Source organism: Globicephala melas, chromosome 12 (assembly GCF_963455315.2).
Source record: "Globicephala melas chromosome 12, mGloMel1.2, whole genome shotgun sequence".
NCBI classification, from domain to species: domain Eukaryota; kingdom Metazoa; phylum Chordata; class Mammalia; order Artiodactyla; family Delphinidae; genus Globicephala; species Globicephala melas.
In genome coordinates this window covers 62,541,161-62,554,396 of record NC_083325.1, presented here as the reverse complement: position 1 = coordinate 62,554,396, position 13,236 = coordinate 62,541,161, and the positions used below count along the sequence as shown (strand labels likewise).

The 13,236-nt window shown below is 35.6% G+C and overlaps 1 long non-coding RNA gene across 1 annotated transcript in view; it reads left to right on the top strand.

Annotated features, from left to right (window-relative positions):
* Positions 1 to 12,748, top strand: part of LOC132598249 (uncharacterized) — a 149,291-nt gene extending 136,543 nt beyond the window's left edge. The window contains exon 4 of the long non-coding RNA XR_009566261.1: positions 11,682 to 12,748. This is a non-coding gene — a long non-coding RNA (uncharacterized lncRNA). The remainder of the gene's footprint in view (positions 1 to 11,681) is intronic.
* Positions 12,749 to 13,236: the final 488 nt, after the last annotated feature.

Genomic DNA, 13,236 nt, shown 5'->3' with positions numbered 1-13,236 from the left:
TCCATCCCCTTACTTTCAGTCTGTATGTGTCTCTAGGTCTGTAGTGGGTCTCTTGTAGACAGCATATATAAGGGTCTTGTTTTTGTATCCACTCAGCTAATCTGTGTCTTTTGGTGGGAGCATTTAGTCCATTTACATTTAAGGTAATTATCAATATGTATGTTCCTATTCCCATTTTCTAAATTGTTTTCTGTTTCTTGCCTAGAGAAGATCCTTTAGCATTTGTTGTAAAGCTGGTTTGGTGGTGCTGAACTCTCTCAGCTTTTGCTTGTCTGTAAAGGTTTTAATTTCTCCATCAAATCTGAATGAGATCCTTGCTGGGTAGAGTAGTCTTGGCGCAGGTTTTTCTCCTTCATCACTTTCAGTATGTCCTGCCACTCCCTTCTGGCTTGTAGGGTTTCTGCTGAGAGATCAGCTGTTAACCTTATGGGGATTCCCTTGTGTGTTATTTGTTGTTTTTCCCTTGCTGCTTTTAATATGCTTTCTTTGTATATAATTTTTGACAGTTTGATTAATATGTGTCTTGGCGTATTTCTCCTTGTATTTATCCTGTATGGGACTCTCTGTGCTTCCTGGACTCGATTAACTATTTCCTTTCCCATATTAGGGAAGTTTTCAACTATAATCTCTTCAAATATTTTCTCAGTCCCTTTCTTTTTCTCTTCTTCTTCTGGAACCCCTATAATTCGAATGTTGGTGCGTTTAATGTTGTCCCAGAGGTCTCTGAGACTGTCCTCAGTTCTTTTCATTCTTTTTCTTTATTCTGCTCTGCAGTAGTTATTTCCAGTATTTTATCTTCAGGTCACTTATCCGTTCTTCTGCCTCAGTTATTCTGCTATTGATCCCATCTAGAGTACTTTTAATTTCATTCATTGTGTTCTTCATCGTTGCTTGTTTCATCTTTATTTCTTCTAGGTCCTTGTTAACTGTTTCTTGCATTTTGTCCATTCTATTTCCAAGATTTCGGATCATCCTTACCATCATTATTATGAATTCTTCTTCAGGTTGACTGGCTATTTCCTCTTCATTTGTTAGGTCTGGTGCATTTTTATCTTGCTCCTTTATCTGCTGTGTGTTTTTCTGTCTTCTCATTTTGCTTATCTTACTGTGTTTGGGGTCTCCTTTTTGCAGACTGCAGGTTCGTAGTTCCCGCTGTTTTTGATGTCTGTCTCCAGTGGCTAAGGTTGGTTCAGTGGTTTGTGTAGGCTTCCTGGTGGAGGGGACTAGTGCGTGTGTTGTGGTGGATGAGGATGGATCTTGTCTCTCTAGTGGGCAGGTTCACGTCTGGTGGTGTGTTTTGGGGTGTCTGTGGCCTTATTATGATTTTAGGCAGCCTCTCTGCTAATGGGTGGGGTTGTGTTCCTGTTTTGCTAGTTGTTTGGCATAGGTTGTCCAGCACTGTGGCTTGCTGGTCGTTGAGTGAAGCTGGGTGCTGGTGTTAAGATGGAGGTCTCTGGGAGATTTTCGCCGTTTGATATTATGTGGAGCTGGGAGGTCTCTTGTTGACCAGTGTCCTGAAGTTGGCTCTCCTACCTCAGAGGCAGAGCCCTGACTCCTGGCTGGAGCACCAAGAACCTTTCATCCACACGGCTCAGAATAAAAGGGAGAAAAAGTAGAGGGAATTAGTAGAAGTATGAGGAAAGAAAGAAGGAAAGGAGGGAAGGAAGGAAGGAAGAAAGAAAGAAAGAAGCAAAGAAGGAAAGAAGGCAAGAAGGAAAGAAGGGAGGGAGGGAGGAAGGAGGGAACAAAGGAAAAAAAAACAAAGAAAGAAGATACAGTAAAAATAAAATAAAGTATAATAAAGTTAGTTATTGAATTAAAAAATTCTTATTTAGAAAAAAAAAGGGACGGATAGAACCTTAGGACAAATGTTGGAAGCAAAGCTATACAGACAACATCTTACACAGAAGCATACACATACATCCACACTAAAAGAGGTTTGGGATTATTGGTTGTCTTTATGTATTCCACAGATGCAGGGTATATCAAGTTGATTGTGGAGCTTTAATCCGCTGCTTCTGAGGCTGCTGGGAGCTATTTCCCTGTCTCTTCTTTGTTCTCACAGCTCACAGGGGCTCAGCTTTGGATTTGGCCCTGCCTCTGCGTGTAGGTCGCTGGAGGGCGTCTGTTTTTTGCTCAGACAGGACGGGGTTAAAGGAGCCGCTGATTCGGGGGCTCTGGCGCACTGAGGCCGGCGGCGAGGGAGGGGCACGGAGTGCGGGGCGGGCCTGCGGCGGCAAAGTCCGGCGTGACTTTGCACCAGCCTGAGGCCTGCCGTGCGTTCTCCCGGGGAAGTTGTCCCTGGATCCCGGGAACCTGGCAGTGGCGGGCTGCACAGGCTCCCCGGAAATGGGGTGTGGAGAGTGACCTGTGCTCGCACCCAGGCCCCTTGGTGGCGGCAGCAGCAGCCTTAGCGTCTCCCGCCCGTCTCTGGGGTCCGCGCTTTCAGCCGTGGCTCGCGCCCGTCTCTGGGGTCCGCGCTTTTAGCCGCGGCTCGTGCCCGTCTGCGGAGTTCCTTTAAGCAGCGCTCTTAAACCCCTCTCCTCGCGCACCAGGAAACAAAGAGGGAAGAAAAAGTCTCTTGCTTCTTCGGCAGGTGCAGACTTTTCCCCGGACTCCCTCCTGGCTAGCCGTGGAGCACTAACCCCTTCAGGCTATGTGCAAGCCGCCAACCCCAGTCCTCTCCCTGGGCTCAGTCCGAAACCGAAACCCGCGCCTCAGAGCCTCAGCTCGCAGCCCCACCCGCCCCGGCGGGTGAGCAGACAAGCCTCTCAGGCTGGTGAGTGCCGGTCGGCACCGATCCTCTGTTCGGGAATCTCCCTGCTTTGCCCTCCGCACCCGTTGCTGTGCTCTCCTCCGCGGCTTCGAAGCTCCCCCCTCTGCCTCCCGCAGTCTCCGCCCGCGAAGGGGCTTCCTAGTGTGTGGAAACTTTTCCTCCTTCACAGCTCCCTCCCACTGGTGCAGGTGCCGTCCCTATTCTTTTGTCTCTCTTTTTTTTTTCTTTTGCCCTACCCAGGTACGTGGGGGAGTTTCTTGCCTTTTGGGAGGTCTGAGGTCTTCTGCCAGCCTTCAGTAGGTGTTCTGTAGGAGTTGTTCCACGTGTAGATGTATTTCTGGTGTATCTGTGGGGAGGAAGGTGATCTCTGCATCTTACTCTTCCGCCATCTTCAAGGTCCCCCCCGTAAATTTCTTTTATACCTAGTTTGTTGAGAGTTTTTAATCATGAAAAGGTGTTGAATTGTGTCAAATGCTTTTTCTTCATCTATTGAGATGATCATGTGATTTTTACCCAAGGTTGATCACGAGGAAATAGAAAATCTGAACAAATAACAAGTAAAAAGATTAAATCAGTAAGCCCAGGACCACATGGTTTCACTAGTGAATTCTAACAAATATTTAAAGAATTAATACCAATCTTTTGCAAAACTCTTCCAAAAAACTGAAGAAGAGGAAGGCTTCCAAATTTATTGTATGAGACCAGCATTACCCTGATACCAAAGTCAGACAAAGACCACTACAAGAAAACTACGTGCCAATAATCATGATGAGCTTAGATGCAAAAATTCTCAACATTATAGACCAAGTGGATCTCACAGACATATTCATACATTTCATCCAATGGCAGCCGAATGCACACCCTTTTCAAACACACAGAACATTTTCTAAGATCATATGTTGAAGTCTCAACAAATTAAAGAAGACAAATTATATCAAGTATTTTTTTTTGAGCACAATGGTATAAAACTAGAAATCAATAACAGAAGGAAAGCTGGAATTCACAAATACATGGGAATTAAACAACACGCTCTTGAGCAACCAATAGCTCAAAGAAGAAATCCAAAGAGAAATAAAATCTTCAGACAGATGAAAGTATCTTAAGACAAATGAAATACAACATAACAAAACATATGACGTATAGAAACAGCAGTTCAAAGAGTAAAGTTTATAGTGATAAACACATACATCAAGAAAAAAGATACATCTCAAGTAAACAACATAAATTTATACCTTTGGACAAAGTCCAAACTTAGCAGAAGAAAGGAAATGATAAAGATTAGAGCATAAATACATGAAACAGGAAAACAGTAGAAAAATTATCAAAACTAGGAACTGGTTCTTTGAAAATATAAACAAAATTGACAAATCTTAGGTAAAGACCAACCAAGAAAAAAGAGAGGACCCAAATTAATAAAATTATAAGTGAAAGGAGAGATATTACAACTGATACCACAGAAATATAAAGGATCATAAGACTACTATGAACTATTATGTCAATAAATTGGATAACCTAGAAAAATGGATACATTTCTAGGAATATACTACCTACCAAGACTGAAAAAAGAAGAAACAGACAATCTGAACAGACCAATAATGAATAAGGAGAATGAATCAGTAATCAAAAGCCTCTCAAAAAAAGAAAAACCTGTGGCCAGATAGTTTTACTGGTGAATTCTACCAAACATTTAAATAGAGCTAGTGTTAATCTTTCTCAAATTCTTCCAAAAAATTGAAGAAGAAGGGACACTCTCAAATATACTTTATGAGGCCAGCATTACTCTGATTCCAAAGCCAAATAAAGACACTACAAGAAAACTACAAACCAATACACCTGATGAATATAAATGTAAAAATTCTCAACAAAATTCTAGCAACCTGAACTCAACAGCAGATTAAAAGGATCATACACCATGAACAAGTGAGATTTATGCCTGAGATGCAAGGACAGCTTAATATACACACAAAATTAATGTGATACACTACATTAATGGAAGATTTTAAAGTCCAATGTAGCAATTTATTTTCTCTTCCTGTTAGAAAATATTCCAAGGAAATGTTGCCTAATCCAAGGACACAAAGATTTTTCTACTGTGCTTCTTTAAGAAGATTAATGATTTAAAATTTTACATCTGGGTTTATGATTTAATTTCTGTATACGATACAATGTAGGATTGACATTTATTTATTTATTAGTGTTCAATGTTTCCAGCACGAATTGTTGAAAAGACTATACTTTCTCCACTGTGTTGCCTTTGTATATCTACTAAGGATAAATTACCTGTAGATACGATTTTATTTTGGAGCATTCTATTCTGCTCCATTGATCTGTGTGTCTCTCCTTTTTCTAGCTCCTATATTTGTTACTATATTCGTCTGTAGTTTACATCTCATGTTATCCCATTGTTTGGTTTTTATGTCAGGATAATACTAGCCTTATAACATGAGTTAGAAATTGTTCCCTCCACTTCCATTTACTGAACGTTTGTAATTTTTTTGAGACTAAAGAAATGGGTGATAGAAGCTACTTCAACATATTGGAAAATCAAAGCAGTGAGTACACTTAGGATCTAACCCCTTAGCAAATTTCAGGTGTACAATAGAGTACTGTTGACTATAGTCACATTGTAGTACATTATTTCTCTAGAACTTATTTTAAATAACTGAAACTTTGTACCCTTTGACTAACATCTCTGATTTCCCTACCTCCCCATGATGGATGTAAATTAGCTTGATTGTAGTGATTACTTCACAATGTATACGTATATTGAAACACTAAATTCTGCACTTTAAATATATACAATTTTTTTTGTCAATTATACCTTAAAAATCTGGATTTTTTTTAAAAGAGAAAAAGAAAATCAAAGGGGAATTGTTTTCATTTTTAAATGAAATGTAATATATTACTTCAAATATATGTTTAACATATGTTTAATGTATATGACTTCCTACTTTGATTTAGGAAGCAGTTAGAAATTATTCTAATAAGCCTGGGTGTAATGATTTCATAGCTTCCAGTTTCTACACTAATATCTCTGCAATTTTTCTTTGGAGAGTAAAAAAAAACGTAAATATAGCTGTTAATGAAAAACCGTGTTTAAGTACCACATGCAAAGCTCCTACACACTTGTAAATTGGTAGTGGTTGTGAGAAGTGTCCTCAGAAAATGTGAAAAAAAAAGAGATTACCAGCTTTATGCAATTTTTCTCCTTTACCAAGAATTGAAACGTTAAGTAAAAAGTAATGTTAAAATTGAAGAAGTTCTTTTGATACGAAACTATGGGGAAATTTATTTTAATTGGAATGGCTCGGACATATCCCTTAATATTCTTACCAGCATATTATTTATTTTAGGGATTTAACTCTTAAACAATTAAGGCAAATATTCATAATCATTTGCACTCTTCTAGACATAGTTACTTTCTCAACGAACATGAGAATAATAATCATTTTATTAACATTTGATTTATTCATGAGTTTACTTAAAAAGCACCAAGCATAGTGCCTCCACTATAGTAAGTTTGCAAAATGCACTAGCCACCTTGCCTCTCTTAGCAGATTTCAAATAATTTTCACACACTAGGCACCATTTCTTACAATAATCTTTTGGTGTAAGGAAGAAAGGAATAATTAACATAATTTACAGATGATAAAATGTCTAGATATAGAGAGGGGTACATATTCTGGCCAATGTTAAATGACTGTTAACTATATTTTAATATACAATAATTCAACTTATTAATACATTAATACTATTAATGTATTTTCTCAATTCCAAGTGAAGACTAAAATATTAGGCAACGTGAAAATGTTAAGACACTGAATGATAAACTAGAAAACATATATAATTACAGAACATAACAACAGTTTAAAAGACTGATCTTCAAATCAGCACGTGTGAACCCCAGAGGGTAAAACATATGTTCCATTGGGATGTGATGATAATAAGAGCAGCTAGCATTTGTTGAATTATTATTCTAGGCATGAGATACATATTTGCTAATGTAATTCTCACAACAACCCTAGAGTATAGGTACTTTATTTCAGATGAAAAAAAATTGAAGCACAATAGACAAAATTAAAAAATAGAATTTCAATGAATATTTATTACCAATAAGAGTAACACATAGTTTTAATTATATTCAGTATTTGTGTCTATAGTAAAGCATGTGACTTTTAAGTAGTAAACATTTATAATTCATAAATTTATAAAATGTTTTCTTAAATATGTGATCAAAATTTTGGAGATTACTGATGAATTATTTTGGAGATGCTAGTTCCATTTAACCTAAGGGAAAAATACTTAACCTGTCTTACTCACATCTAAAATTGCTATGACTATTCTAATCAAAAACTAAATGAGTTTAAAATGTTCTCATGAATACTATTTTCACAAGGTTCAATGGTAACTTAAAAAGGCCAAATTAAGAAGCTCTAAGATGCCGGTAAGAGTTTTATGGGCTTGGGATCAAGAAACTAGTCTTAGTTTCAGTTTTATTGTGTCTCTATTTTGCTGAAGTTATTCTTAAATTAGAGTGCATTCACTATGGCTCCTCAAAGGTGATAGGAAAATAAAATTCCATAGTTAAAATGAAGGATTTGGGGATACAGAGACTATTTTCTCTCCCCAAGAATTTAATGGTCTGCTGTATTCAAAGTAGAATCGCTTCCTACTCTTCCAGTAGTCAATCTCAAAACATGCCTCCCTCCTTTTTTTTTTAACAAATATTTATTGGGGGCCTACTGTGTGTCAGGTAATTCTTTTTTCCCCAGTTTTATTGAGATATAATTGACACTTGTAATTTGTAACTATGTGAGGTGACAGATGTTAACTAAACATCTTGTGGTAAACATTTTACAATATATACATGTATCAAATGTTGTACACTTTAAACTTACACAATGTTATAAGTCAATTGTATCTTAGTAAAACATTCACATTTTTAAGGTTGACTATTCCCACTATGGATAGATTACCGCAGTGGTTAAAATATTCCAGTTATTTCCAAATTTCTTCTATCTGAGTATAGTTCTCTATGTATATTAAGTATCCTTACGTATATTAAGAATTTTTCCATTGCTGATGAAATCAAATATTCCTGAGGAAGGGTTATATTTTAAGGAAATTCTCTTTTATTCATAAAATTATATTTGCTTAAAAACTTCATTCAAAACCCTAGTAAGTGCTGTGGGGAATAAGAAAGAGAAAAAACTTTGTCCTGATATCTAATAAAATTATAATCTTGTAGGAATGGTAGGTGGATAATATGAGATTTTTCTCTAATGTGGTATATCAGTAGAAGTAGAGTTATGGGAGGTTTCCCAAGAAATCAAGCACAAGATTGAGGAAGGATTCATGTGGAAAATGTATCTGAGTTAAAGGAAAAGGGTAATTGGACAGAGAAAAAGGGGATGGGATTTCAGAAGAAATGAAATGAAGTGGGACATGAAGGTAGGAAATTAGAACGTTTCACTTGATAATAACAATATACACTAATTAATTTCCTTACAATTTGTTAACTTACTTACAAACATATACATTAACTGTAACCACTGTTCATAAAATTTCAAAAACATTAATCTTATCATTATAACAGCCCTATGAAGCAGATATTAGTGAATATATTAGCTTTGCTTTATAGTAGAAGAAATTTAATATTTTAACTAATTGTCCCAGGTTACACAACTAGGAAGTGTGTAACCTGGGACTGAAGTTTGATCCCAGACAGTTTGGTTTCAGATTCTGTGTTTATAGGAGTGACCATATAATTTATCTTCCAAACTGGGACATTTTGGAGAGCAAAGCAATCCTTTACTAACAATTAGCAAGGCACAATAGGTGTAAATCAGGACTGTTTAAATAAACAAGGATAAATGGTCATCCTAACTCTAAGACCAGTAGAGCAGATAATATGAAAAATGTATTTTCTCTCCCTCATATCTCTGGTGTAAATGCTAATTGTTACATTAAAACACAAAGGCAGTCCAATCCTTTTTAGTTTTTCTTGGGTCAAATATATATTTAAAAATTTAGTGAAGTCTCTTACCAGAAAATGAACATGTGTATATGCATGCATGTGTATTTGCAAATATACGTGCATAAAATTTCTGGATATCCCGGACTCCTCAAGTCCATTCACTCTTGTTCCTCAGAGGGGCTCCTGACTTCACACAGAGGTTATGATTTAGACACAGAAAGTAGTACAGTCTTGTCTGTCTATTAGTTTATCACTTGTTAACTGTAAGATTGCTGAATTATGACTGAAAAGTTTTGACTTGCAGTTTGCACAAAATATATTAAATATTTCAGATTAAGGTTTTTAATGAAGAATTGTAGTCAGTGAAAAATACATAACAGATTTTCTTCCTTCAAGATGTGTAACATTTTGAAAGTCTGAACTGTGTACAGAATAACAAGAAGATGCAGTTTAAAATGAGTATAAGCTTCTATGATTATTACCCCAATATTTGTTCTAAAAAACTAACAGCTTTTATATCCCCAAAATTACCTTCATTTTTCAGGGGTGAATTTTTTTTTTTTCTGCATATTGAAAGAGATCCATAGTGGTGCAAAAAACAAAACAAGACAAATTAGTATGTCTAAGAAGAAATGAATGCTTGTTAAACTAATTCTTTGATTTGTAGTAGACCATCAACTTGAGATATACTGTCAAATTTTACAGGCATATTTATTAGTTATATCCATATACAGCCACTTTTAAAGTAATGCAAATACAATTTAAACTGGCCGATATGACATTTATAGACCTAAATAAGGATCAAAAATTATTAATGCCAAACTTGAAGGTTATCTTTCAAAGTTGATGGAGAATATCAATGCCTATGTGGAAAAAATGGATTAAGATCATTGGATCAAACTCAGCATCAGTACAACTCAGTCAAAATAGAGATTGAGATGAAACGGACTTTGCATAATTCTACAAATCTGAAGGCAGTGTTACTGTTCAGGAGCACCAACTCTGAATGAGGATGTGGCTTTTCTGATGCCAAGTTTGGCTTAAGAGGGTCATGGATACCTCTGAAATTCCCTGAGAGTGTCAATGCATAGGCTGTTTGTGACAGTTCTTCATGAACATGAGTTGTTTAGCTCCATGTTTCAAAGGACAATGGCACACTAGGACCTATCTTGCATTTATGTTTTCACTGACAGCTGCTACCCCTCCTTAGCAACTCCACTGAGAGGCGCTCCACTGAGAGAGATTGCCTCTGCTCCTGATACATGTGGCTATTTCATTTCCAGTGGAAGTGTATACATTTAGGCTTGAAAGCTTAATATAATTTTATATAGATAGTTGCTTATGGTCCCTTTCTGTCAATATATTACACTTGGAAAGTATAATAGTTCCAAATGTTGAAAACATTTTTTAAAAACCTATATTTCTTTTAAAATCTTGTTGATAAAATAATTTTGAAATTGAGAAATCCTTTAAAGAAAGACTGTTTTCACCATAAGATAAAAAAATGCTTTTAATTAACCATAATGCTGTTGAAGTTCTTAAATAATTTCTTTTATATATGCTAAACATTTCCCTTGAAAACTCATATGCTCCAGTGCATTTTAAGGTTTTTATTTTTTAAAAAGTACAACAGTAAACATATACTCAATCTAGATTAAATTTCAGCAGTTCCAATTCAGGAGAACTGAATTGCTGACTTTTAATATACAAACTCCACGATTACTAGAAATGTTTGAGAGAAATTATATCTCCCTATTTATAGTATTAGTTGTCACTATAAAATAATGAAACTACTTTTAAAATATATTAGAACTTGAACATTTCCAAAGGTACTGGTCCATTTCACTTACCTTGGAACTATGCTATCATTGTACAAAATAGTTTAATAAGTGCTCTTGGGGATTGCTGCTTCCTCTTTATGTCTAGAATGATAGCAAATCTTTACCATTTAAGGATTCATTTAAACTTTGAAAATAGTCAGAAAATCATTTAGAATTAATTATGCTGAATGAAAATTGTGATCAAGGAGAGTAAAATTTCAGTATTGTTTAAAGAACAGTTTTAAAGATAGCATGTCATGAACTAGAGTGGTTTTAAGGTGAAAACACCAATCTATCAGACCCTAAACAAGACTGAAAACTCTGAGCAGGATGAAAGCTAACAGATCTCAACTCAGGCTGCACTTAAGAATCAGGTGAGTAGTATTTAAAACACATAGCTACTGTGACCATTCTTGCTTTTGCTTTTGTTTCTTTCTTTAAAATTTAATCCTAAGGGTCAGTATATTTTTGAAAATTTATTATTATGGATAAAATTGCTACACAGTGGTTACATTTATGAGAAGTTTTGTTTGGCTATGTGATCTCAATAGTACATGTGAAATACTAGGAGTTAAATCTCTTTGCTGCACTGAGATGTCTGAGCAGAACAGTCAATTACTACATGGTTCAATTTCAGGCACAAAAAGGGCCCTGATGCCAACATTTCATTCTACTTGCTTTCCTACTTTTTAGAGGATGCTTAAACAATCATTAACATTTTACCACTTCAGTCCTTAGTATTTTGATCCTGTTTAAGAAAACATATCTTTGGGGTTGGGACATGCCGTTTTCATGTATTATTAGAGGACACATACAAAACACAATCACCCATATAAACCAGCTATCTGAGAAGTGCTTTTGCTGGGAGAACATATGCAGAGATAAAGAACAAATTAAAATGAAAATCTAATAATAAGAAATTGATAGTTGGAAAATTTATCACCTCACAGAGAAGAAATTATAATAGGAAGTTTTGAACTCCCACAAAAAATATGATTTAAAATTCTTCCCAACTTTAGACTGTGTATATAACTTATTGATTTTAAAACTATTAACTTAGGGGACTTCCCTGGCGGCACAGTGGATAAAAATCTGCCTGTTATTGCAGGGGACATAGGTTCGAGCCCTGGTCTGGGAAGATCCCACATGCCGCAGAGGAACTAAGCCCATGCGCCACAACTACTGAGCCTGCGCGCCACAACTACTGAGCCCACATGCCACAACTGCTGAAGCCCACGCACCTAGAGCCCATGCTCCGCAACGAGAAGCCACCACAATGAGAAGTTAGCTTACTGCAACGAAGAGTAGCCCCCGCTTGCCGCAACTAGAGAAAGCCTGTGCGCAGCAACGAAGACCCAACACAGCCAAAAATAAATTAATTTTTTAAAAAAAGATTTACTTAGAAAGGATTTTGGAATATGATCAATAAATATTTAAGAAAGAAAAATATTTGTTCAGAGTTTAACAAATTCTCACATCCTACAGATGACAGATTTCTGAGAGTACACATTTTACTTTTTTGTCAAAATTTAGTCACTTTATTCTCCATGTACCCTTTTAAACGTTTAATATTTTTGGTTCATGTTTTTATTATTTAAACTTTCCCTTGCATAAATGAAAATTCACTTTTACTTTACTATTCAATATCTCTATTTTATATTTGTAACTAAGATATTTTGAAGGTTATAGGCCTGATAATAGTCATTTAATTTACAAAACCATTCTTAATTATCTGTTTCTAACTATGAATTTTTGTGACATTCTATTTCACTAATTTCTATCTTAGATGACAATAAAAATATCCCCTTTTATTCAATTCCTGCAATCTCTGCCTTATATACAGAGGAATTATATCTACTTGGAGTCACAAGAATAAAATATTTCAACGTCACTTCCACTTCTACACATACTTGAGTAGCTGGTAACAAACTTGCCCTCCCACCATAAATAATCAGATATTTGGACAAAATGTTCTCAGTCATAGGACAATAGGTAACAAAGACTGTGATAATGAGCTTTGTATGTGTAGAGCTGGTTTATTTTGATGTTTTAAAGAAAATCTTACTCCAATTCAATGAAATTCAAACTTTCTAATGTTAAAGACCTTGTAGATATCTCTTTTCTTTGGACTATGTACTCCTTTCTAGTCCATCTTACTGGCCTGAAGAGCTTTGGTATCAGTATGGTTATGGTCGTAATAAACTCTCTAAACATTTACTATGTCTTTGGAATCATTGTTCATAAATACTAGAAATTGCTTTTCTAATCATAATATTAGAACATTATACATCTAGAATCTTTAGCAATTAGTTTATTATTTTCTGTTTTATATTTGGAGTCAAATACATTTTAGGTTTTATACAGGATTTACTCTTTAACAATGTAATGAATACCATGCTGACTGACACTTTCACAGAAAGTAAGCTGATATTTATCGCATTTTGGCACATTTTCATGCCCAAATGATGACGTGTACAGGTTTTCCCCCATGAAGATTTTAAAGAGAACCATAAACAAGATGAAAAGACCCTCAGAATGGGAGAAAATATTTGCAAATGAAGCAACAATCTCAAAATATACAAGCAGCTCATGTAGCTCAATATCAAAAAAACAAACAAATCCGAAGATGACATACAGATGGTCAACAAACACATGAAAGGATT